Source organism: Nycticebus coucang, chromosome 24 (genome assembly GCF_027406575.1).
Source record: "Nycticebus coucang isolate mNycCou1 chromosome 24, mNycCou1.pri, whole genome shotgun sequence".
Taxonomy (NCBI): domain Eukaryota; kingdom Metazoa; phylum Chordata; class Mammalia; order Primates; family Lorisidae; genus Nycticebus; species Nycticebus coucang.
Window position 1 is genome coordinate 8,377,394 of NC_069803.1, and position 25,014 is coordinate 8,402,407.

At 39.4% G+C, this 25,014-nt stretch overlaps 1 non-coding gene across 1 annotated transcript; it reads left to right on the forward strand.

Moving 5' to 3' along the window:
• Positions 1-22,275: 22,275 nt before the first annotated feature.
• Positions 22,276-22,382, forward strand: LOC128576628 (U6 spliceosomal RNA). The gene has a single exon (XR_008377459.1). It is a non-coding gene; the product is annotated as a U6 spliceosomal RNA (small nuclear RNA).
• Positions 22,383-25,014: the final 2,632 nt, after the last annotated feature.

Sequence of the window (25,014 nt, forward strand, 5' to 3'; positions counted from 1 at the left end):
AGAGTTCAGAACCATTCTTGCTATGAAATTGAATTTTATTTCTGAGATCCAGTGCTCAGATACTACAGCCTTTTCTGCTTTTCTAAAATATGAGCCCAAGGTCCAATTAGGAATGATGTAGCTAGTCCTATATGGCCCCTCTCACCACCACCCCTGGCATGCTGTTAACACAAGAGGTCTTCAGAAAGAAAAATAGTCTTGCCTAAGGCCACACAGTAAATCTTAACAAAGCAAGGCCCAGAACCTAGGTAACCAACCTGGTATCCAGTGCTATTTCTAATCCATGAAATGCACTCCCATCTCAGTGAAGGGTCTCTCGGCTCCTGATTTGGCTCACAGCAAAACCATCAGCCCCCACGCCACAAGCAGGCAGGCACAAATGTGTTAGCACTTAACGCTGAGTAATTGCAGCCATACCCCTTCATCAGAAAAGGATAATGAAGAAAGAAGGAAAAAAAAAAACATGACTCCTGCAGACCCTGCATGGCCAAAGCCTTCAACTATAGCTGCTGAGATTATAGAGCAGCCCCAGTTTGTTTTTCTCTTCTTTGTCTCCCACCCACACTTCATTCATGAAAACATGTCAATTTCTCATTCTTTCCCCACAGTTCACTCCTCTCCTACTTAACCTTAATGGGACTCTGGAGCAGCAAAGCCCTGCTATAAAGAAGCTACCCACTTTGGTTTGAATGTGTCCCCCCACAAAAGCATGTGTTAGAAACTTACTCTCAAAAGCAACAATGTTGAGAAATGGGACTTTTAAGGGACAAAAAGTCCTTCAGAGCTCATCTGTCATAAATGGACTGATGCAGTTGTTGCAGGAGTGGATTTATTATAAAAGCAAGTTTGATCTTTTCATGTGTTCCCTTTATTTTTCCATCATGAAATGATGCAAAAAGGAGGCCCTCACCAGATGCAAGGTTGGACAATTAAGTTCATGAACTCATGCTAGAAAAAGTACTCCATACCCCACTGCTGAATATCAATACAGTTGCCTTTGAAGTACTCCCCTTGGCTGCTGGTGACTACAGTGATATTTGGCAATGAGGTATGTACCATTTTTTCTAGGATGAGTTCACCAACTTAATTGTCAGACCTTGTACAACGCAGCTCTTATGGCCATTCCAGAAAAAATGTTCCAAAATTGCTTTGAAGGGTGAGCAAGGTGCTCAAATTGATGCATATCTTTTCAAGAGGAATACTTCAAAGGTGACCATAGTGATACTCAGCAATGAGGTATGTGGCACTTTTTCTTAGGATGAGTTAAAGAACTTAATTGCCCTCATACATCCCTCAGTCTTAGACATCCCTGTCTCTGGAATTGTGAGCCTAAACAGTTTCTGTTTATTATAAATTTCTCAGTCTCAGGTATTCTGTTTCATCAGCAGAAAAACCATCTAAGACACTCAAGATATTGCTCTTCTAAGTAATAAGGTCTTAATCTATCCACAGAGTAAATGTCTTTAGAAAGCACCTACCCACAAACCCCAGTGGTGGGAATGTTGGTTGCAGTGGGCTAGGGGAAGAACTATTAGACGTCTTCTTGGCCTTGAGGTACCTTGGGTCACACTGCACAGACTGCAGGTCTAGTCCTGCCACTCCATCACCAAGTAAAGCAAACTTCTGTGCTATCTCTTTCTAATAATGCTGGAAGCAATGAAGTTATATGGAGAGGTCAACACAGATTCTGTCTTGATAGAAGTTAGTGGAGCCATCTTAATTCACTGGTTTTTCTTCCTTCACATGTTCTATCAGCTGATACTTACCCAAAACAAGATCCTCTCCCACCTCAACCCACTCCCAACAACTCAGTTTAATTTTTGTTTTGAAAAAAAAAAAAATTATTTCTCCCCATTCACTTGTTCTTGTTTTTTCTGTATGTCATTAGGCTATTTTGTGGTTTCAAATAATTTTGTAAATTATTTGTTTTATGGAAGCTGCAATTAAGCCAAGTTATATTGTATTGAGGTCATTTTCTCCCTTGGGATTGTGTCTGTTGTGATCACCAGTGCTGCAAAGATGACAGCTTCTGCATATTGCTGTGGACCTAAGGACAAAGGAAAAAAATTAGTTCCCCTAGAAAATATAAATATAAATATAAATAAATGGGCCTCCTCTGCTAGCTTGTAAGAGTTGGGATACATCTTATCCATCCTTTGTTCAACTCCTCTGGTTTGTTTATGGTAAGTATTCCATAAATATTATAGTTACTGACTTAATGAAGAATTCAGAGACTTTGATGGGGACCCTGACTGTCAATGACCACCCAATGTCATTTCCTAAGCTTTAATGTTTTAACCTTGTAGGGACTGGCATTTTCTGAAACTACATGAGGAGTTTTGGAGTTGGGATGTCATATGGGGCAACTTTTTGTACTAGGATACACGGGGCCTGGAGAGTGAGGAGGAAGGAGCAGAAGGAATGGCCAACAGCCTCGTTGACTCAGCGAGTTCCAACTCCAAATAATTTTTTATTTTTCAACCTAAGCTTGTATCTCAAGCTAAAATAAGATGAGGAAGCAAAACTTCTGAGTAGATGGCATAGATAACTGTGAAGATGAAACCTACTGAGACTTTATGATTCCAGGACTTAGTAATAAATGCTTAAATAAAAGAAATCCGTATCTAGGGATATTTTGTGATACCAACTCATTATCATTCAAAACATCCTAAATATCACTTATCTTAAAGTGATAATAGTAAGAAGATATAAGTTTTGCCAGGCACAGCAGCTTGCATCTGTAATCCCAGAACTCTGGGAGGCCAAGGCAGGAGATATCTTGAGGTCAGGAGTTTGAGACCAACCTGAGCTAATCAAGACCATGTCTCTACTAAAAATAGAATAAGTAGCCAGATGTTGTGATGGACTCCTATAGTCTCAGCTATGTGGGAGGTTGAGGCAGAAGGATTACTTGAACACAGGAGTTTGAAGTTGCTATAAGCTAAGCTAATGCTTTGGCACTCTAGCTTGAGGCAACAGAGTGCGAGTCTGTCAAAGGACAGAAGGAAGTGGGGAGGGGAGGAGGAGGGAGGCAGGAAACGAGAGAGGGAAAGAAAAAAGAAAACTTTTAACTTTTGCACCAAATTTTGCATAGGCTATATGAACCAGGGTTTTCTAGAGAAACAGACCAATAGAATATAAATATAAATTATATATAAGAGGAAATTTATTATAGATATTGGCTAACACAGTTATGAAGGCTGAAATTTTCTATTATCTGTCATCTGCACATTGGAGAACCAAGAAAACTGGTGGTGTAAATCAATTCAAGTCCAAAAGCCCCAGAAGCAAGAATGCTAATGTCCAATGGTGGGAAAAGATGGATATCCCAGATCACCTATCTAGGTCCTCACAAATTGGACAATGCCTGGCTGCATTGGTGAGGGCCACCTTCTTTACTCAGTCTGCTAATTCAGATCTTAATCTCTTCCAGAAACATCCTGACAGATACCCTCAGAAACAATGTTTTACTAGCTATCTGGGCATCTTTTAGCCCAGTTGAGTGGACACATAATATTAACCATCACACAAAACATCATGTAAAGAAAAGTCTGGCAGCAGAGGCACTCACAGAGCCACTTTAGAGAACTAACATTTTCAAGCATTTTGAAAGCTCACACTGATGTATAAACAATAAAAGTTAATTACACATCATTCACACATTCACACAAAGATCTATATTTGGCAAAACATCCAGCAACATTTTGTTAGCCTAGAATATTTACTGTGCCCATTTGAAAGTAATAAAAATGACATTTCTAAAAATGTATTCCATTATTCAAACCATTCCCTGACCCCTCTGTGAGCACAAACCACAGAGATTTTGCAGTAAATCTTGAGAAAATCCTCTGCCTTATAAAGTGCTACCAAGTGATACTAGAAGTCACATATGTTCAAAAGTCCAGAAGCATTAACTACTCACAAAGTCTTAGATTATTAGAAACTAGATAGGCAAATTCTGAGATCACTCACTCTAACCTCCACATTATAATGGTGAAGTAGAAGTCTCAGAGAAGTTAAATGATTTGCCCAAAGCCAAAAAATAAGATGTTTAGTTGGGACTTGAACCCTCAGACTATGACATTTCAAAAGATAGCAGATCTATCTACCACTTTGCATTGCTATCTTTTAATCTGTAACAAATAATTCTGGAATAACAGAGAACGCTGCTGTGAACAGAGCTCCCCACTGATGGCAGTAATCTAACTGCATGCTGATTTTGTCTCTGTCCTATTATTTTACATGTCAAAGACATAGTGTACTTCTCCTTTTCTAAAGTATAGCAAGTGCGTCTATCTTCTCCATGGGCCTTTGAGCCTGGGCCTAATCGTACAGAGGAAACTTCCCCCCCTTACTTGATAGTACATGGAGAGATAATGCATTTTTTCCAACTCAGCCCCAGAGCAATCAGTTGACAAGTCCAGAGTAGACCTCTGCAGTAAAGTGAAATACAAAGACCCTCTGGGTAGCAGGTGTATCCCTTTTAATGACAGCATAACTTGTGGAGTGTTGAGCAGAATGCTATCATCCCTCCCTGCTGTTTGCACTGGACTGGAAACAGCAAAAACTTGGTTTAGTGATGTTTTAGGTCAGGTTATTACGTCAGGAATTTCCCATGCAGCCAGTGAAGGTTGCAGGGCTGTAGACAACTGCAGCCCACACACCTGTAACTAGATTCAAAGAAGGATGAACCCAAAGAAAGAAGGGTACCTTGAGGGCTATGGTCCACAACAAGACCTTTAAGGGGGCAGAAGAGAACAAAGGGTGGGCTTTATCTAGAAACACTAAGCCATTTATATGTATGTACTTAAAAAAAAATTATATATCAGGGTGTGAATGAAAAACAGATGGAATTGTTTAAGGCTGCAGTGATTCCTCAATCTCTCATCCTTTTATTCAATAGATTCATGAAATTAAGCTCTTTGAGTATCAAAGTACTCACTAGGCCATGGGTAGGTACTCTCCTTAGTGTCAAACTTCAATAAATTTATAATCTGAAAAAGCAAAGAAAAGGTGTACAAATAACTTTTAGCACAATAACTGTAAAGAAAAGGTGAATTTGCTTAAGGATTAGAATTTCTACAGATCAGAAGAAATAAAATAACTTTATAAGCTTAGCAACCAGGATGAATCAAAGATTAGGAAAAGAGCTATGTCATGGGATATCAGGAAATAAGGAGGAAGTATTTTTTTTCTTTGTTAAACTATAACTGTGTACATTGATGCATTTGTGAGGTACAGCGTGGTACCCCACTGATTTGATATACAGTGTGAAATGTTTACATCAAACTGATTATCACAACCATCACCCCACTTAAGACAAAGCTCTTCATAGGAAAATAAAAAATTAATCCTGAAAATAAAAGCTTGCCCAATAGGGTGACATACCCCAAGTATCTGAGCAAGAAGTGTTTTCTTTCCTTGTGAGATGCTGAAGGTTCTGAGCAAGAGAGTGGTGGTATTGTCTGAATATCCACCCAAGGCAAGTGGAAAGAATAGATGAAATTACAGGGTGGAAAGGAATAGTAAGGAAAAGAACAGGGAAAATGGAGGTTAAGTTGAGTTGGATTCATGACGTAAAATAAAGGAAAGCATAGGCTAGGAAGAGTTGAGGGGAAGAGTAGGAAAGGGGAAGAGAAGAGTAGTTAGGTAGTATCTCAGAGAAAGACAGACACAAGATTCAAGGGTTGCTCCAATTCATTTAAGCCCAAAGGAGACAGTCAACCAAAGAAAAAAATGGCAAATGAAACCAAAGCTCTAGAGTGGTGTCTTGGTCTCTCTGGGTTGCCACAACAAAATACCACAGACCGAATGGTTCATAAACAATGGAAATGTATTGCCAATAGATTCAGGGTCTGGTGAGAGCCCACTTCCTGGATCAAAATGGCCATCTTTCGGCAATGTCCTCACTGGCAGAAGAGGCGGGGGATCTCTCTAGAGTCTCTTTCGTAAGGACACTAGTCACCTCACAAAGGCCACACTTCTTAATACTATCACCACAGGGTTTAGCATTTCAACATAGGAATTTTGAACACTAAGTTCATTGCAAGTGGCACTGAGGCAAGATGAAGTGGTTGGGACTCAAAATGGCAAACAGAAGGAATGGACAAGAGAAGTTCTCTATGGGAACAGCAAGAGACAAGTCCGCTGCACAAAAGTCTATGGCTCCGAAATGGTATCACACATGCCAGTCACAGTCTCTGATGACATATTGTTGGTTGGATATATTGAAAAAAGAAGAGGAAAAAAATAGGAAGAAAAGGAGAATCAATTTAGTGAGCATAGTTCATCAACTCCCTTCATATCCAGAAGAGATGGAAACCTAAAGTGGCTAACAGCAATGGTGACAGAGAATAAGCAGCCGAGTGCAAGAAGGAGCAAGGTTTGTGAAGTGTTCTTCCTGAAGCTTGGCAGCTCATTGAGTGCAGGAAAAAAGGGAAACAAAAGAACTAAAGTCTGAAATGGCTGGATGAAGCAGATTTAAAAATGCAGATAAAAAGTAAGAGCTTCTTTGTGAGTGAGAAATGGGAGACTTGATCTGAGTCATAGTGAGTTTGAGAGGTGAGCAAGATGTCCAAGACAGTGGCAACTAGTCAATCAAAATCCAGGGATTCAGCTCTGGAGACCAAATGTGTTTATAGAAAATTTAGAGTTAAAAAGTATTCACACACCAGTTGCAGTTGAAACCATGGATTGTGGACAGAGATAATTCTAAGAATACATGCTCTAAGTCAGTCCTCAGGCATGACAGTGAACCATCCAGACCCGATAAATGAGGTTGCTCTTAAAAGATTACATAGACATCAATACAGAATGGATTCTTGAAGAGAATCCATTGAACATTTTTGGCCAGTTAATTTAATCTTGAAAAGGGCCAGGTGTGATGGCCTGTAATCCTAGCACTCTGGGAAGCCGAGACAGGTAGATTGCTTGAGCTCACAAGTTCAAAACCAACCTAAGTAAGAACAAGATCCCATCTCTAAAAAATAGCCAGGCATTGTGGTGGGCATCTGTAGTCCCAGCTACTCAGGAAACTGAGGCCACTAGATCACTTGAGCCCAAGAATTTGAGGTTGCTGTGAGTTGTGACTCCCTGGCACTCTATACAGTGTGACAAAGTGAGACTCTGTCTCAAAAAAAAAAAAAATCTTAAAAAGGTAGAGTGATTCTTAAAATGACCTGTATCTCCTACAGTAGGCAATCAACAAATTTTAGGTCATTGAAGATGTGTAATAATTTACCTTAATTAGATAGAAGATTCATGTCTAAGGAAAGATGACATCCCTGAGAAATTGGGTTGATTAGAGAAGGAGGAATGGGAAGGACGGCACTGGATTGCCTCTGTGGCTCCTGGGCAGACTGGTACATACTGTGGAAATGAACAAATGAGGATATTTCAGGTGTGACTGCCAGGACTTAGTTTTATGATGAATGTTTAAAGGTTTCAGGCTATGAAAATCAGAGAACTCTTCTAGTTATGTTTCAAGGCATACCTAGAAACCTGATTATATTAACTTAGATCCCATGCAGTTTTTCTACAGAAAGAAGATGTGCTGTCAAATGGAAATGAAAATTCGTTCCCTTTGGTCATTATATTTCACACTATAAATTATTAATTTCCATTGTGTTTTTCATATCAGTGTCTTGTGAACTTCATATCTTAAGTTCTCCAGCACAACTGAGTTCAGTCATTCCTGGGACAGCTGAAAGATGATGTTTCTGTGTTTGCAGGGTTGAGAGCAGGACTCAGCACCATGGGAAATACACCAAGCTGACAGCTTTCTGACAGACCTCTCAGTAGCCAGCCTACTGATATGCTTTAATCAGCGATGGGATTTGTCCTATATAGTAAAACCACATTGAACATTTTTGGCCAGTTAATTTAAGACTCAGTAAATTATAGCTGACTTTCCAAAAGTAGAAATAGAGGAACTTTTAAATTCACACTGGAATTGTATCAAGCCTTTCTCTCCCATATTGACTGAAAGAGGCACATAGAATAGCACAGTAAGAACATATATTACATATATTCTGGGTCCAATTCAGCTCTGCACTTACTGGCTGTTGTGAATTTCACGTGGTAACTTGATGTCTACCTCAATTCCTGTATTCATAATAACTAAGATGATAATACTATTTATCTCATAGGGTTAAATGAGGTAGTATTTGTAAACACTTAAAATAGCAGCTACTAAATTTAGAAACAAACCAAACTGACAATATTGAGTGCTATCAAGGAGGCAGAGCAACTGGAACTCTCATCCATTACTGGTAGGAAGGCAAAATGGTACAGCCACTTTAAAAAAACACTTTGGCAGCTTCTTACAAAGCGAAACACACATTATAGTCAACATCCCACCCAGTAATCTCATTCCTGGTTACCCAAGAGAAGTAAAAACATGCCCACAGAAAAACCTGTATGCAAATGTTCCAGCTACTTTATTCATTATTGCCACAAACAGGGAATAATCCAAACATCCTTCTGCTGGTGAAGGGATGAACAGACTGTGACCCACCCATGTAATTGAACACTACCCAACAAAAAAACGGAATAAGCAACTGATAGACCCAATGACTGAACCTCAAATGCATTATGCTAAGTAAAAGAAGCCATACTTGAAGGTTACATACATATAATTGCAAATATACAACATTCTGTAAAAAGCAAAACTACAAGGAGAGAAAATAGATCAGTGGTTGCTGGGGGCTGTGATCATGGGGCATTATTACAAAGGGTCGTGAGGAATCTGGGAGGTCTGATGAAACTGTTCTGTGTCTTGATTGTGGTGGCTACACTACTGCATATATTTAACAAAACTCATAGACTTATACACCAAAAATGATAGATTTTACTGCCATAAAAAATATACAAAGAAAGGAGAGGAGGAAGGGGAAGATATTAAGGAAAAGAGGGAAGGAAAAGAAGAGAGAGAGGAAACCGGGGGTGGGAAGGAAGAAAGGAAGAGAGACGATAGTGTCTGTTTTATGGGAAGTGTTAAATTAGAAATTTAAATGTTATATTAAAAATTAAAATTTTTGGCCAGGTGTGGTGGCTCATGCCTATAATCCTAGCACTCTGGGAGGCCAAGGTAGGTGGATTGACTTAAGCTCAGGAGTTCAAGACCAGCCTGAGCAAGTGCCAAACTCTGTCTCTGCTAAAAAAGAAAAAGAAGAAAAAGAAGGAGAAGGAGAAAAGAAAGAAAGAAAAAAAGAGGGCAGTGCCTGGAGTAGGGCGCTGGCCCCATGCACTGGAGATGGCAGGTTCAAACCCAGCCCCAGCCAAAAACTGAAAAAAAAAAAAAAAAAGGAAAAAAGAACTAGCAGACCTGGTGGCACACAGTTGTAGTCCCAGCTACTGGGGAGGCTGAGGCAAGAGGATAACTTAAGCCCAGGGATTTGAGCTTGCTATGAGCTATGATACCATTGCACTCTAGCCTGGGGGAACAGAGGGAAACTCAATCTCAAAAAACAATTAAATTAAAATTTATTTTTTGGCACGTTCCTAATAATCCTAAGACCTTATTGTCTAAAAATACTGGTAGAAATATTTCCTAAATTCTTACAGAGAAAAAAACCTAAGGATGATAATTACATAAGTAATTCATGTTCCTTGGGATGAAAAAAATGGAAGATACAGACAAAAAGGAAAAATAATCACCCATAAATCCACCATCTAAATATGACCATAATTGAAAATGAATTTATAGCCACCTATATTTTTGCTATAGGTGAATAAACCATTCTTTAAACTTAGAAAATGGTTTCATATCATACATTTGCTGTGAAAGTACTTTGCACTTAGCAATATGCTCTGGAAAAAAAAAACACAGATCTACATCATCACTTTTGAAGACTGCTAATTTATGCTACTGAACCTCTGTTGCTGAACATTTAATTTGGCTCCATTTTTTTGGTAGTATAAGCCAGAATGTGTTGAATAACCTTGGTATAGATAATTTAGTGCATACAACATTATTTCTTAATGGTAAATTTCCAGAACGGGAATTACAGTATTGAAAAAATATACATTATATGATTTTTCATTCATATTGCCAAATTGCTCTCCAGGAGATTATATAATTTCCTTACAGCAGCTGCAAATGAAAGTTGAGGCTGAGTTTCAGGGGTCCCTTTCCTTCAAAATCTGACAATCCTTTTTTCTAATTACTTTGTATATTTATAAATGCTGATTTTTTAATTAAAATACTATTAAATTGACCTTAAACACTAGGAAAATGTGCTCAATTTTTATTGGGCATCAAGTGATATAAAACATAATTAGGAAATTAAATCAGCTGAGCATCTAAAGTTACCTTTGGATTAGTTTTGGGGGGTATCACCTACACTATTTCTAACTACCTTGCCTGGTAGTTTGAGGAGAAGTGAGTTCACTTTGTATTCAGGGACATTTCTTAGAAAAACAATAGTGTTCTGCATGTTTCTAGAATATCCAATCATGATACTTTGAATTTTGACTTGTTCAACATATTTATTAACAATCTTGAGTTACACTAATCACAATAGCCTCTCATTCTGGGGAAGGACCCTAAATCAACCTACCACTTTTCTATTAGGTAAACAAATGAGTACTGTCTGCGTTCCTTTCCTTAATCCAGTTACATCAAATGATTAGGAAGCCAGTGAAGAAGCACCACCCTTGCCCACCACCATTTCCCTGAAGCTACAAACAAACAAAAATCTGAGTTTCATTCTGCACAAAGATCTATATTTTGTAAAACAATGTATATTCATCTCCATGCTGCCATTCCTCATTAAATCCTCTCATGATTTCACAGGTCACCCCAGGCTTATTTCAAGTAAGTCTTGTTCAAGAGAAGAACAAAGTCAATTGTACCCCCAAAGATCAGAACTAGTAAGCAAAAATGAATACATGTTTAGTTCAGACAGAAAAAAGTGGGTCAATTCGGGGAACACAACCTTTTTCGAAGACAAAAGGACTCATTTAACATATGTATCTATTTCCATACAACTGCTGGCCTACATGTGTCTAAGATCATATTACTTATAAGACCTTGAGTTATTTCTCTTAAAATCTAGACTGTCTAAATAATTAGATTCTAATTCATTCTATGTTAAGATAATTCAGGGGATTTCTTTTATTTCTTAATTACCCCCACTGAGATGGAAACAATAACATCTTAATAAGAATGTTTGTGCCATATATTCATTAATTACATAACACGGTTATGATTGTTTTTCAATTAACATATATATTAACCTCCAACTGTGTGCCAGGCATCATGTTGGGCTGTGAGGAAGTATACTGGCTCTTGTAATAAATCTTTGTTGTCATGGAAAGGGAGGTGTAGCCCCTTTGTGACAGACAGGGGACCTCGGGCTTGCTGCTGGTGTAAGTAACTGAAATGAAAGGGGATTGAGCGTCCTCCTTGACTGGTGCTGGGCTCTGTAGTACCCTGATCATTGCAACCTTTTAATCTCACAGGCTCTGGAAAACTGACTTGAGCTAAAATATTTCTACTGTTTGGAAAGTGAAGGCGCTGGCAGGAGCTGGGCTGCCAGGTACTGGGGGAGCCCATGAAAGCAAAGAGCCTAAAATAAAAGGGCCTCTATTCACTTACTGCAATGGGATATAAGAGGTTAAAACTAGAGAAACTTGTGCCAACTGCCCCTGTCCCATCTTCTCCCAGGGTGGTGGTGGCTCAAGTGAGTCAGCACAGACTGGAGGCTGCCTCATGTTAGGGGAGCCTCTCACAGCTCCATGTCTCTGACACATAAGCAGGGGGCAAGGTGGGAGGACTAAGAGTGAGAACGTACAGGGTCTTTCAGGCTTTCCCAGTCCCCAGCCTAAGGACATCTCAACAGAGATGCCTGGAGGAGACCTCAGATGGAGAAAACTAGGTTCCTACAAGGTACCTGGGCCAGGAGCAGCAAAAACGGTGAGAGTAGGAATGACAGAGGGGCCTAAGACCATGACAGCAGCCCCTGCAGAGACTGGTGTGGGGAGGGCAGCTTCTCACATAAGCCTGCCAGGAAAAGCCTTTGTAACTGCTACAGTTGGACTTGGGGGGGGGAAATCATCATGGATTTTCAACAAGGAACCAGACTCCTCAGCTGCTAGTATGATAGAAATCCTAGCAGTAGACATCTCTCTCAAATAATAAGAACCAGCAATTTGTCTGAATTGCTCCAAACTCTTCTGAGATGAGAGTGGATTCGGAAATCCCTGAGAATTCCAAAGCAAGAACCTCCTTCCCTGGGCCGTCAAAACTTGTCAGGACTCTGGCGCCCCCACAAAGAGTTCCCAATGAGCAGCAGGACCTTCAAATGTCTTCTGCGGGACTTGCATGAGCAGCAGCCGGAAAGTTTGCAAATGGTGTCCTTGGAATAGAAGCAAGGACAAATGACTGAGAAGAGGGAGGGAAAAGAGTGAATTAAAATTAATTTAGCCATAATTTACCTAAGGCCAAGTCTCAGGGAAAAAAATTATCACTGCTTCATAACTACCTTTTCTAACAGTTTGGAGTTTCTTCCTAGCCTTCTGTTTATTTTCTTTACTGTAGTTCTTTCCAAGACATGTATTCACAGCATGATTTCTTAACACTCATGAAGTTGTAGGGCTCTCATAAGCTAAACCTCTCATTTTACAGAGGCCCTCCTAGTGTGCCCCAACTCACGCAGACAGTATTAGGATAAATGGTCAGTCCCAGGTGTGCTAAATCCCTCCCTGGGGCTCTTCTTTCCTTTCCTTTTCCTTTTTTATTTTGAGACAGAGTCTCACGCTGTGCCCTGGGTAGAGTGCTGTAGCGTCATAGCTCACAACAACCTCAAACTCTGAGCTCAAGAGATTCTCTTGCCTCAGCCTCCCAGGTAGCTGGGACTACAGGCACCAGCCACAATGCCTGGGTAGTTTTTCTATTTTTAGTAGAGATGGGTCTCAGTCTTGCTCAGGCTGATCTCGCAACTGTGAGCTCAGGCTATCCACCAGCCTCGGCCTCCTCCAGGGCTAGGATTACAGTCTCGAGCCACCCGCACCCAGCCTGGAGTTCTGCTGACAGCAGGTAGTATTTCTACCTCACTGTTCCCACCTTCAAATCTGATCTGACTTAAAAGTGTTTATAGATTTAAACCCAGATATAACCTACAAGTCCTCACTTCAAGATATCCCACCTTTTGGGCCAAACCAATGGACACCTGCCATGTGTTGATTTATGAGTGTACATATAAGTCCTGCCTCCATGAATGTGTAAAACCCAACTGTAATATGTTCTCAGCACCTCTTGAAGCTATCTGCTCTGGGCCAGTCACACCCATTAAGCTCAAAATAAACCCCTTTAATTTTTTTTTTTTTAATCTAGTATCTTTTGTAACAAACTGGATGCAACTGAAGACTATTCTTCCAAGTGACATATGACAAGAATGGAAAAATGAACACCACATGTACTCAATAATAAATTGGAAATAGTCGATCAATCCTTATGTGTACATAGAAAAGTAAAACTCAACACAAATCAAGTAGTGGGGGAGGAGGGAGGAGAAGATGGGTAAATTCACACCTAACTGGTACAATGCACAAATTCTGGTTAAGGGCACACTTATAACTTTAACTGAAGATGTACAAAGATAAATTATGTAACCAAAACATGTGTACCCCCTGTAATATTCTGAAATTTAAAAAAAAAGTTTTAACAAAGCTGGTATTTCTTCAAAAAGTGCTACCTATATCTAGAATAAAAGAATCTTAGGTTTCCTGATCATATCAAAGAAGTCACTTCAATTCCTACATCAAATCTTCAGTGTCTTTCAAAAAGTAAGTTCTTAATAGTCACATTAAAATGAAATGGACTTTTTTTGAGGGAGGGAGGGGTCAGAAACTTGCACTAAAAATGTTTACTCCACAGATCAGTAATCCTGGAGTCTAGCAATATATACAGCCTGGAAATACTCAAATTTAACAAAGGACATATCCACAGGTACATTCATTCTAGTTTTTACTATGTAGTGAAACTTAAAAATAACTACCTTGAAATAATGTAAAGATATGTAACTTATACTGCCTGCCTCCAGGAATAAGCCAATAGAGAAGATGTATATAAAAACATACAAGGTACAAGGCTAGGATTCCAAGAAGGAAAGGGAATCTCTTGACTAAGAAAATGCTTCCTGGCAGAGGTAGCATTCCTTTCAGGCATTTAGGCTGAGCCTGAAAGAATGAGTAAAATTTGGACAGAAGACATGATGATGGATGGGCTAATTCAGATAAAGACAAGAGTCCTGTAGCAGGAAATTATAAGGACTGCCAAACAAAAGATGTGTACTCTAGATGACTGAGCGTGGGATGCACAAAAATGCACAATGAGAGAAAAGGCCCCTGTTAATATGAAGACACTTTGTAGATGGCATAAAAGGCCAAGCTCTGGAGTTCTTTTCTTTTTAACCTAATTTTGTGGGCAACTCAGGCTTCTGGAAGGTGACAATACATTTATAGAACCACTCCTTCCTTTTCCAAAGTCTAGCCCCAATGGAGTTTGCAAACTGTAGTTTCTTTGCTTTATTGACTAGCCAACAATCACCTCATTAAGCTTGGGTGAACAGGATTCAGAGAGTCATCATTCTATTTTGGTGGCATTGAAACTTGATCCTTTCTATGGTTTTCAATTTTAAATGCTTGGAAGCTTAGCTGTCAGAGAGGTTTGGCCATCCTTACCTGGCAGAAAAGCTTTGTGAGTCAGTAGATTGGGTTTCATTTAACTTTCCAAAGTGTGTTGTGGCTGTCACTTCCACCACTTTAAACAATCAGAATGAAATGTGTCAAGTCCAGGGTATTGAGAACCTCAGCCTGAATTGTCAGAAGGAACTGTCCTCTCGACCCCCCACCTGAGGACTTCTATATCCCCATTGGAGAGACAAGCTTTCCCAAACATTCCCAAGCACCCATCCTGTTTGGGAATTTTCTGATCTCCAAGGAGCTGACAGTCAAGAAGTAACCCTTTGTGTGAGTGTGGAAGGTATGATAAATTCCCTTGTGCTCTGTCACCATGTTGTTGCTACTGTGAAATCCCCAAAACAACTCAGCTCGGTGAGTACAGCAAATGCATTATCTCGGTACCGACCCAGAGGAAATTTGGCCATATACTATTCCAGCTTCAATCTCAGCTCTGCCTGAAAGTGAGCAGAAACTTCTTTCTCTTTCTTTAGATGTGGTCTTAGACCAGTGGTTCTCAACCTGTGGGTCACGACCCCTTTGGGGGTTGAATGACCCTTTCACAGGGGTCACCTAAGACCATCCTGCATATCAGATATTTACATTACAATTCATAACAGTAGCAAAATTACAGTTATGAAGTAGCAACAAAAATAATTTTATGGTTGGGAGTCACCACAACATGAGGAACTGTATTAAAGAGTCACAGCATTAGGAAGGTTGAGAACCACTGTCTTAAACTATTTTGCTGGGCAGAAAATAACTAGGTTTTACCCTATTTCATGATATTTCTATTCACTCCTCCTTCTAGATCTGTCTTCACTACCTCCCCAGTATAATGTGCTGTCAATGGAGCTAAAATATCAAAAAGAAAAACAAACACCCTCCCTATAGGGAGCTAAACAAATCAACTGACTTGTTAAAGAAGGCTTTGACCAAAGCAAGTTCAACTAGAATAAATCTATCCAGGCTATAGCTTCACAGGAAGAGCAGCATTTTCTACTGTGTCCTAATTGTTCTTAATCAAAGCGCATTCCTCCTCATGAATATTTGCTTTCATCTGCTTCATTATATATGATTTAATTTAAATGCTGAATGTTCCAGAATGGCAGCTTAAATTCTTGCACCAAGTGCATTGCATGCTAAGTATCTCTACTATCAATTAGTATAATGCCAAGCCCTGAACAGGGTACAAACTAAATCTTCAATGATTTCCGGATCCTAAACTACAGTGAAGATCATATATTGATTCCTTCCTAAACCAACATTATGATAATCTAGCTAGTTATTTTCAACTCCAGGGTGCAAAGTAATAGCTGTTCTCTTTATGAGTATGTGATGTGAACTACTGACAAAATTACACTGTAATTACTATGTAGAGTCAAGGTAATTACATAGCAATTGTCCTATAATTATTGGATTTTGTATCTTATTTATAAACTGCAGTATGAATTACATGGTAATTAATACTGGGTCTTCCTGGTATAATTTAGTTATTATTCATTAGTTCCTTAGGAAATCCTGCATTCACACAGATCAGTGTGTTTCAACCATAGCAATCAGTATTCAAATCTCTAAAACTTAGGAGTCTGATTCACATGTTGAATAACTAAAAACACTAATGTAAGGCTAGTTACAGTTTGACAAAATTAACCAAAGCAGTGCTCAAATGTGATGCTAATCCACATAATAATATTTAAGAAATTTATATATTTCCAGTATTTAGGAAACATGTACTTTTACATACACACACATCATATTTGTTTTTGAAAACTACCACCAGTTCTACATCTGTTCCTACCAAGCAGATAAATGTGGAGTATTGCACACAACAAGTCAGGTGGCTGAAATAAAATCCCCCCACTACCACCCAAAACATTTTCATGCAGCTGTTCTCAATGCTGGCAACACATTGTCCTCACCAGGGGAGCTTTCAAATGCTGATGCTTAGATCTTACTCCCAGAGATTCTGACTTAATTGATCTGGGGTAGGGGCTGGGATACTGAAACTTCTAGAAGTTTTCTGGATGGCTACAATCTACAGCCCAGAAGGTTTTTATTTGCAGTCATTTTGAGCACCACTGATTTTGAAACACCATTGGAGACAAGGCCTAAATGTTGCTGCGTATTTGCAATTTCCAAAACTCTAAAGTAAAGTTTACCAAGTGTAGAGTATAAGGGTTTGAACACAATAATTAAGAAAATGCCATGAAGGCTATGTTAACCAGTTTGGTGAAAATATTTCAGACTGTATATGGAACCAGCACATTGTACCTCATGATTGCATTATTGTACACAGCTATGATTTAATAAAAAAAAGAAAGAAAGAAAAAAATACACACAAAATAAAAATCAAAAAAATAATAATAATAAAATAAATTTTTGTTTTGTAGCTCACAACGTTTGGACAATAGAGGCAAAGACTATTATTACACTTTGGGTAACGAAACTTAATGTAGCTCATCCTGCCTTGCTAAGTGTGTTCTATCACGTATGTTAACTTTATTATTCATTTCTTTTTTTCTTTTTTTCTTTCTTTTTTTTTTTGCAGTTTTTGGCCAGAGCTGGGCTTGAACCTGCCACCCCTGGGTATATGGGGCCAGCGCCCTACTCCTTTGAGCCACAGGTGCCACCCACTTAATTATTTATTACTTAAAAATTTTATGAAGATATATAGATATGGGCTGGATGAGATGGTGGCTTACACCTGTAATTCCAGAAATTTAGAGGCAGAGGTGGTAGGTTCCCTTGAGGCAAGGAGTTCAAGACTAGCCTGGGAAACATAAGTGAGATCCTATCTAAACAAAAAAAATTTCAATGATAAGTATATAGGTACATATTTTTTTAAGTCAAAATACTACCATGGGGGTTTGTAATGGAAATCAATAGCTCTCTGTTTTACTTCACCCTAGTCTAGTGTTATAATCTCTAGAGATAGTTAACACTAACTCTCCTAGCCATTTGTAAAAAATGCAGTTTAGACTGCTATAATCTTGATTTTACAGTTTGATACTGTATCATTGGATTTCCTCTCCACCCAAATCATCTCCTTACCACACATATAAACACACCCCATGGTTCTCCCAGTCTCCCAAAACCCTTCAGCCATAATGTTGATTAAATCAATAGTTAATGGCTATATAATCATGATGGTAAGTATCTTTGACAGTGGGAACTTGTGTTATAATACTCTGTCTCAAGGAGGGGAATATGTGTTCAATATTCCATGTGACTACCAGTAATTTATCCCCAAATTATCCCACAGAGTCATAAAACATTTTTAGAAATAAAAGGAGAACATAATTGAGGCCTTATTATATGCTGGGAACTATTTAAAGCACTCTGCATGTATTAATTTCACCTTCACCTAACCTAGTATCCTTATTATAATATTTCCAGTTTGCAAAAAAGAAAACTGAGTTAAATAATATGGCAGCATGGTTAGTAAGCGATACAATGGAGACAGAAACCCAAGCAATCTGACTTCTAGAGGCTGAGCTCTTAACTCTGGCCCAAGATAGTCAAATAAGCCCATCAGCCTCTTGTCACCTGCCTAGGGAATTCTCTGAACTTCAGGTCTCTTCTTTCCTGAACCTCATACTCTTCCTCATGCTGGGCCTTCATTTAGTAAATACTTTCTCTAGTAAATTCCCACTAAAAAGGGAAAAAGAAGGAAAGCTTTTGAGGCATGAATATTTAAAGCGTCTTTCCTTTGCCTGCACACTGGATTAGTAATTGGACAGTGTAGTCTTTTCTCTTGCCAGGGTAACAAATCACCACGGACATAGTGGCTTAAGACATAAATTTATCTGATGATTTCTGCAGAATAGAAATGTAAAATAAGTCTGCTGGGCTGCTCTCCTTCTGCAGCACCAGAGAAGATCTATTTCCTTACCCATTCCACCGATATCTGGCTGTCTATCTATCTCTTTCTCTCTTCTCCATCTTTGCATCACCTATTCCTTGACTCTGACCTCTTGTGGTTATACCAGACACACCTGATAATCCAGGCAGCTCTCCTCATCTCAAGATCCTTAACTTGATGACATTTGCAAAGCTGCTTTGCTGTAAAGTTGTCCCCTGAACATGGGTTCGAGCTGGACAGGTTCACTTACATGGGGATGTTTTTCAACCAAACGAGGATTGAGAATACAGTACTCTTGGGATCAGAAACCTGTATATAGAGAGAGCTGACTTTCCTACAGACTCAGGCTCCCTGGAGCCAACTGCAGGACTTGAGGGTGGCTAGACTTTGGCACACCATGGGGGTCCCGGAAGCATTTCCCACAGGTGTAGGGGGATGAGTGTATATGGTAATGTTCACTAGTTATGGGATTAGGACATGAACATCTTGGGGGGCAGTGGGTGGCATAATGCAGCCTACCAAAACCAGATAATAGAGATTTATGTTGAAAATCACTTACCCTCAAATTTTGAAGAGATTGATTTGTGGTGCTTTTGCCATCCTGTGCTGCTCTAGCGGAGCCTACAGCCAATACATGTCCTTATCTTGTGTATATGGCCTGGTTTTTCATCTCCTGAGTAAGCTTTTAGAAACTTCTATTTATACCTCTTCAAACTACAATGAATGCCTTGGTGCAAGTTTTTTTTATATGTTATAATGAGCACTTAAGTAAGCACTTTATATAAGAAAATGCATGCTTTTGAATTCTGAGAAATCTTATTAATTTATTTCCTTGATACTGCCTCACATTTTTTCTTTTCTTTCATTCTAGTATTTGAAGTCAGTAAAATATATACATATATTTTTTGGGGGGATTATATTATATATATATTTTTTGGGGGATATATATATATTTGGGGATTCATTGAGGGTACAAGAAACCAGGTTACACTGATTGCATTTGTTAGATATAGTCCCCCTTACAATTGTGTCTTGCCCCCAAAAGGTGTGGCACACACTGAGACCCCACCTACCTACCTCCGTCCCTCTCTTTGTTTTTCCTTTTCTGCACCCCCTTCCTCCTTCTCTCTCTCTCTTTGCTCTCTCCTTCCCCCACCCCCCACTGTGTACTAGGTCATTAATTGTCCATTTACCTAAATTAAGTACATAGGATTCATGCTTCTCTATTCTTGTGATGCTTTACTAAGAATAATGTGTTCCACTTCCATCCAGGTTAATACAAAGGATGTAGTCTCCATCTTTTTTAGTGGCTGAATAATATTCCATGGTATTCATATACCACAGCCTGTTAATCCATTCCTGGGTTGGTGGGCATTTAGGCTGTTTAACATTTTGGCAATTGTAAATTGAGCTGCAATAAACAGTCTAGTGCAAGTGTCCTTATGGTAAAAAGTAAAGTCAGCATTCTTAAATTGACACCTCCTCCAATTTTCCTTTTTTTTTTTTTTTTTTTTTTGTGCCATTTTGTACTTCCTGGGAGAGTTCTTTAACTTTAACTTTCAACCTTTCATATGATTTTTTCATTTCTGCTATTCTATTTTTGCATTCTAAGACTTCCACGTGGTTCCCTTATGTTGCTTTTATGTTATTGGGGCAGAGGGGTGTTGTTGGTTTTAGTTGCTTTTACTCTGAATAAGGGTATCTCCTTGTTATATGGATATATCAGCTTTTGTGTATCTGAGAATATGGATTATAGTTATTTTTGTGGTTCTGTGTGTTTTATTTTACTTTGAAGTTATCTTTTCCCTCTGCATTGCTTCTATATTGTCCAATTTGCTTTTTGTCATTGTGGGTGATTTCTTTACTGCCTTTCATGTTTGAGGCGTTCATCAATTGTGTGGTGCTTGTTGGCTGAATACTGGGGATTGAGGCACTAAAAGCTACATGTCATTTCTGTGTCAGTAAGTGAGTTCCAGTCTCATATGTTAGGGGCCTTTTCACTGAAGGAATATCCAAATGTCAGTATCTGTAGGTCTTTTTTCTAAGGTCAGCTAACTCCTACAGAGAAGAATGCCCAATCTTAGCCCTGCTGAGGTGGAGGCAGTATGTCTCCATCTGAAAGCATTCTTGGAACTGCAAGCATTGGCAGACATACAGGGGACAGTGGTCCTGATATTTTAGTACATGGACTTTCACTTCTTTCCCCTGTTATTCACAAGGCAGGTGCTCTGCCTGCTACATGCCAGGTGACCCGAAATCCAGATTCTCACAGGTTCAGTCTCTCTAAAGAAACCAATCTTTGGCAAAGATTTAAGAGATATTCTGAAAACCTAGCTTCCCCTTAAAAGACCTTCACTCATTCTTGTTTTCAGTTTCGTCCTTCATCTCTACTTTCAGAGATACCTGGTACTCCAATTTCCTGAGATTTTCTATGGTCCTGAAGCAGGAATTGAACTGTTTCTTGTTGCTTTATCCCTCTGAAAGTTCTTAAAGTGGAGTTTCTCTGTTTTGTTCAGTAAGTGTTCCAACTTCCAAAATGTTGTTTGATTAATTTTGTCATCTTCTCTCACATTATTTTGCCCACACAAGTTTAAAGCCTTTTCCCCCTTAGAAGTAGAATTTACAGAGGTATAAACAGATGCACAGTTTTCCATGTTTAAGACTCCAAAACGTAATCCAGGCCCTGATAGGAAACAGATAAAAAAAAAAAAAAAAAAAAACTCAAAATGGATAATTGAGGAGATTTTAACAAACTGTTTATTTAGGAAAGTATAGACAAGGAGGACCCAGTAATCTGACTAATGATAGTGAAATTCTACTACCCCTAGGAATAATTAGCAAGAAGAAAGAAAAGGAACCCAAAGAAAAAGCTACATTGGGAGAGCTATTAAACAAGACATGTGACCTTATGCTAGATTGTCAAACTAGCCACAATTTTTTTTACTTTTTCCTGTATTCACATCCTTTAAAATATAGTTTTATAGTTCTTTCTTCCACCTCTTGAATATAGATTGATTGTGTGTTCCATTAGCTAAGAGAAATGTAATAACAGATACTAGATATTTAGTCAAAGGGGAAAAAAGGCATTCTACCATAAAGACACCTGCATGTGAATGCCTCACAAGTCACAATTGCAAATATGTGGAAACAACTCAAGTGCTCTTCAAGACATGAATGGGTGAATAAAGTGTGAGCTATGTGTGCCACGGAATATTATTCAACCATAAAAGAAGGTGGAGATTAGGTATCTTTTGCAACAACCTGGATGGAATTGGGGACCATTCTCCTAAGTGAAGCATCACAAGAATGGAAAAACAAACAATACATGTATCCAGTACTAAATTGGAACTAGTAGATTAACAACAACATGGTCTCATGAGAGAAAAACCCAGTAAAATGAAAGGATGGTGGGTGTTGGGTACACTACCTAGGTGTGGGACACACCTATAAATCAGATTTTGACCTTATCTATGCAAACTACAGACTCTACTGTTCATACCCCCACATTAATGTGAATTAAAAAAAAAAAAAAAAAGATGGGGTAGAGCAAGATGGCGGCCGGGTAACAGCTTCCCTAAAACTGGGCACAGTGAGTCTGGGGAAATAAGACTCCAGGCATCTCTGGCTGGTTGGATCTGCCTATAATCATCCCTTTAAGGATACAGGGAGTCAGCAAGGTACTTCTGGACCCCAAGAGGAGGACAAAAATAGTCAAAAACTAGCAAGTGGTGCTCGCTTGGGCAGCACATATACTAAAATTGGAACGATACAGAGAAGATTAACATGGCCCCTGCGCAAGGATGACATGCAAATTCGTGAAGCGTTCCATATTTAAAAAAAAAAAAACAACTAGCAAGTGGTTATGTGTGTTCGATTGACCTAATCCCATCAGCAACTGTTAAGTACAAGCAGCAGTGAGACTGCAAACTGGAAAGGCCTTACCCGTGAACTGTTTCAGTGTTTTTGGACTTGGCACTCAGTTGAACTGCCTTGGGGAGAGCTTGAGCAGGAGTGCGGAGAACTTTGGGCATTGTATAGGGCCCCAGACTGAGCCGCTGAGCTGGGCCGCTGGGAGCCATTGTGAGAGAACTGGCCTGGCAAGCTCCGCCCTCAGGGTCCCAGAGCAAGGATCGGGCGGGAACTAGTAACCTAGTGACTGAGCAGCCTAAAGGTGGGGACTGAGCTGCCTTACAGCCTTAACCCTTAGGGGCAGAGTGAGACTGGTTTTGCCACACTGGAGCCTTGGGCTGTTGCCCTGGATAGAGTGCTGTGGCGCCACAGCTAATAGCAAAATCAAACTCCTGGGCTTGGTGCTGCCTGGACGTCCATAAGAGCTGTGCCACGACCCATGCCCACTGGGCCTCCACATGCCCTGACAAGGAACTCGGGAGCCATACAACCCTGCATCCTCCCTCCTGTATCCTCCCTGCCTCCACACTGGCCCACTCGTCTGGCAGGGATACTGGTAGCTGCATGCCATCTGGAGCCCTCCCTGCCTCTGTGCAGAGCCATTCTCCTGGCCAGAGACTGCTATAGCCTTGGGCACTCTGTACCGAAGTCACTGTACCAAAGTCACCCCAGAAGTGTGCACACCACCTCCTGCCCTGTTGCTGGATCCGGGTGTGTCACACTCTGGAGCTGCTTCCACAACCAAAACTCCCAACCTGGGTCAGCCCCAGAGGAACTACACAGGGTCACTCCCTACAAAGATCCAGCAACAATAGAGTGATCCCCCTGGGGTCTAATCTCGGAGAGACACCTCCCCAACTCTGAGGAAGGCCAGAGGCAATGGTGAAAAACAATCATGAGGTGAAATCAACAGAAAAACTCTGGCAATAGGAATAATCAGAGTAGATCAACTCCCCCAAGGATCAATGCAAAAACAAATAGCTGAGATGTCAGAAATCGAATTCAGAATCTGGATAGCAAATAAGATCAAATTAGAATTCCAAGCAGTAACCCAAAAGGTATCTCAAGAATTCAACAAATTCAAAGACCAAATGACCAAAGATTTTGACACATTTACACAAGAAGTTTCAGCCCTCAAAGATCTGAGAAATACGGATCCCCAAAAGGTATGAAGTGGCTTCACAAGGCACAGAGTCTCTTCTCCATGACATTATAAAGGAGAATGTTCCAGACATGCCAAGAGATTCTGAAATTCAGATAGCAGACAGTTTCAGAACTCCAGCACGACTCAACTCAAATAAGAAATCACTGAGACACATCATAATCAATTTCACTAAAGTTAATATGAAGGAGAAAATTCTGAAAGCTGCCAGATGAAAGAAAAACATTACCTAAAATGGGAAGAATATTAGAATAACTGCAGATCTTTCTGCTGAAACTTTTCAAGCTAGAAGAGGATGGTCATCGACTTTTAATCTCCTAAAACAAAATAATTTTCAACCCAGGATTCTGTACCCAGCTAAACTGAGTTTCATTTATGACAGAGAAATAAAATACTTCAATGGCATTCATGTTGAAGAAATTTGCCATAACTAAACCAGCTCTCCAGGATATTATCAGACCTATCCTCCACAAAGACCAATGTAATCCTCCACCACAAAAGTAAACCCACCCAGAAAATTTTGATCAAAGTCCAACATCCACAAGCACAAAAGGATTAAAAATGTCCACCAGACTCTCGAAAGGCTTACCAATATTCTCAATTAATATGAATGGTTTAAACTGTCCTCTAAAGAGGCACAGGTTGGCTGACTGGATACAAAAACTCAAGCCAGATATCTGCTGCATACAAGAATTGTATCTTACATTAAAAAGCAAATATAGACTCAAGGTGAAGGGATGGTCATCTATATTCCAGGCAAATGGAAAGCAGAAAAAAGCAGGCTTTGCAATCCTGTTTGCAGATGCAATAGGCTTTAAACTAACCAAAATATGGAAGGATAAAGATGGACACTTCATATTTGTTAAAGGTGATACTCAATATGATGAGATCTCAATTATTAATATTTATGCACTAAACCAGAATGCACCTCAATTTATAAGAGAAACTCTAACAGACATGAGCAACTTGATTTCCTCCACTTCCATAGTATTTGGAGATATTAACACCCCTATAGCAGTGCTGGAGAGATCCTCCAAAAAGAAGCTAAGCAAAGAAATTTTAGATTTAAACTTAACCATTCAACATCTGGACTTAACAGACATCTACAGAACATTTCATCCCAACAAAACTGAATATATATTCTTCTCATCAGCCCATGGAACATACTCCAAAATCAACCAAATCCAAGGCCACAAATCTAACGTCAGCAAATTTAAAAAAAATAGAAATTACTCCTTGCACCTTCTCAGACCATCATGGAATAAAAGTTGAACTCAATACCAACAGGAACCTGCATACCCATAAAAAACATGGGAACTATACAACCTTACACTGAAGGATAGATGGGGTAGAGATGAGATTAAGAAGGAAATCACCAAATTTTTGGAACAAAACA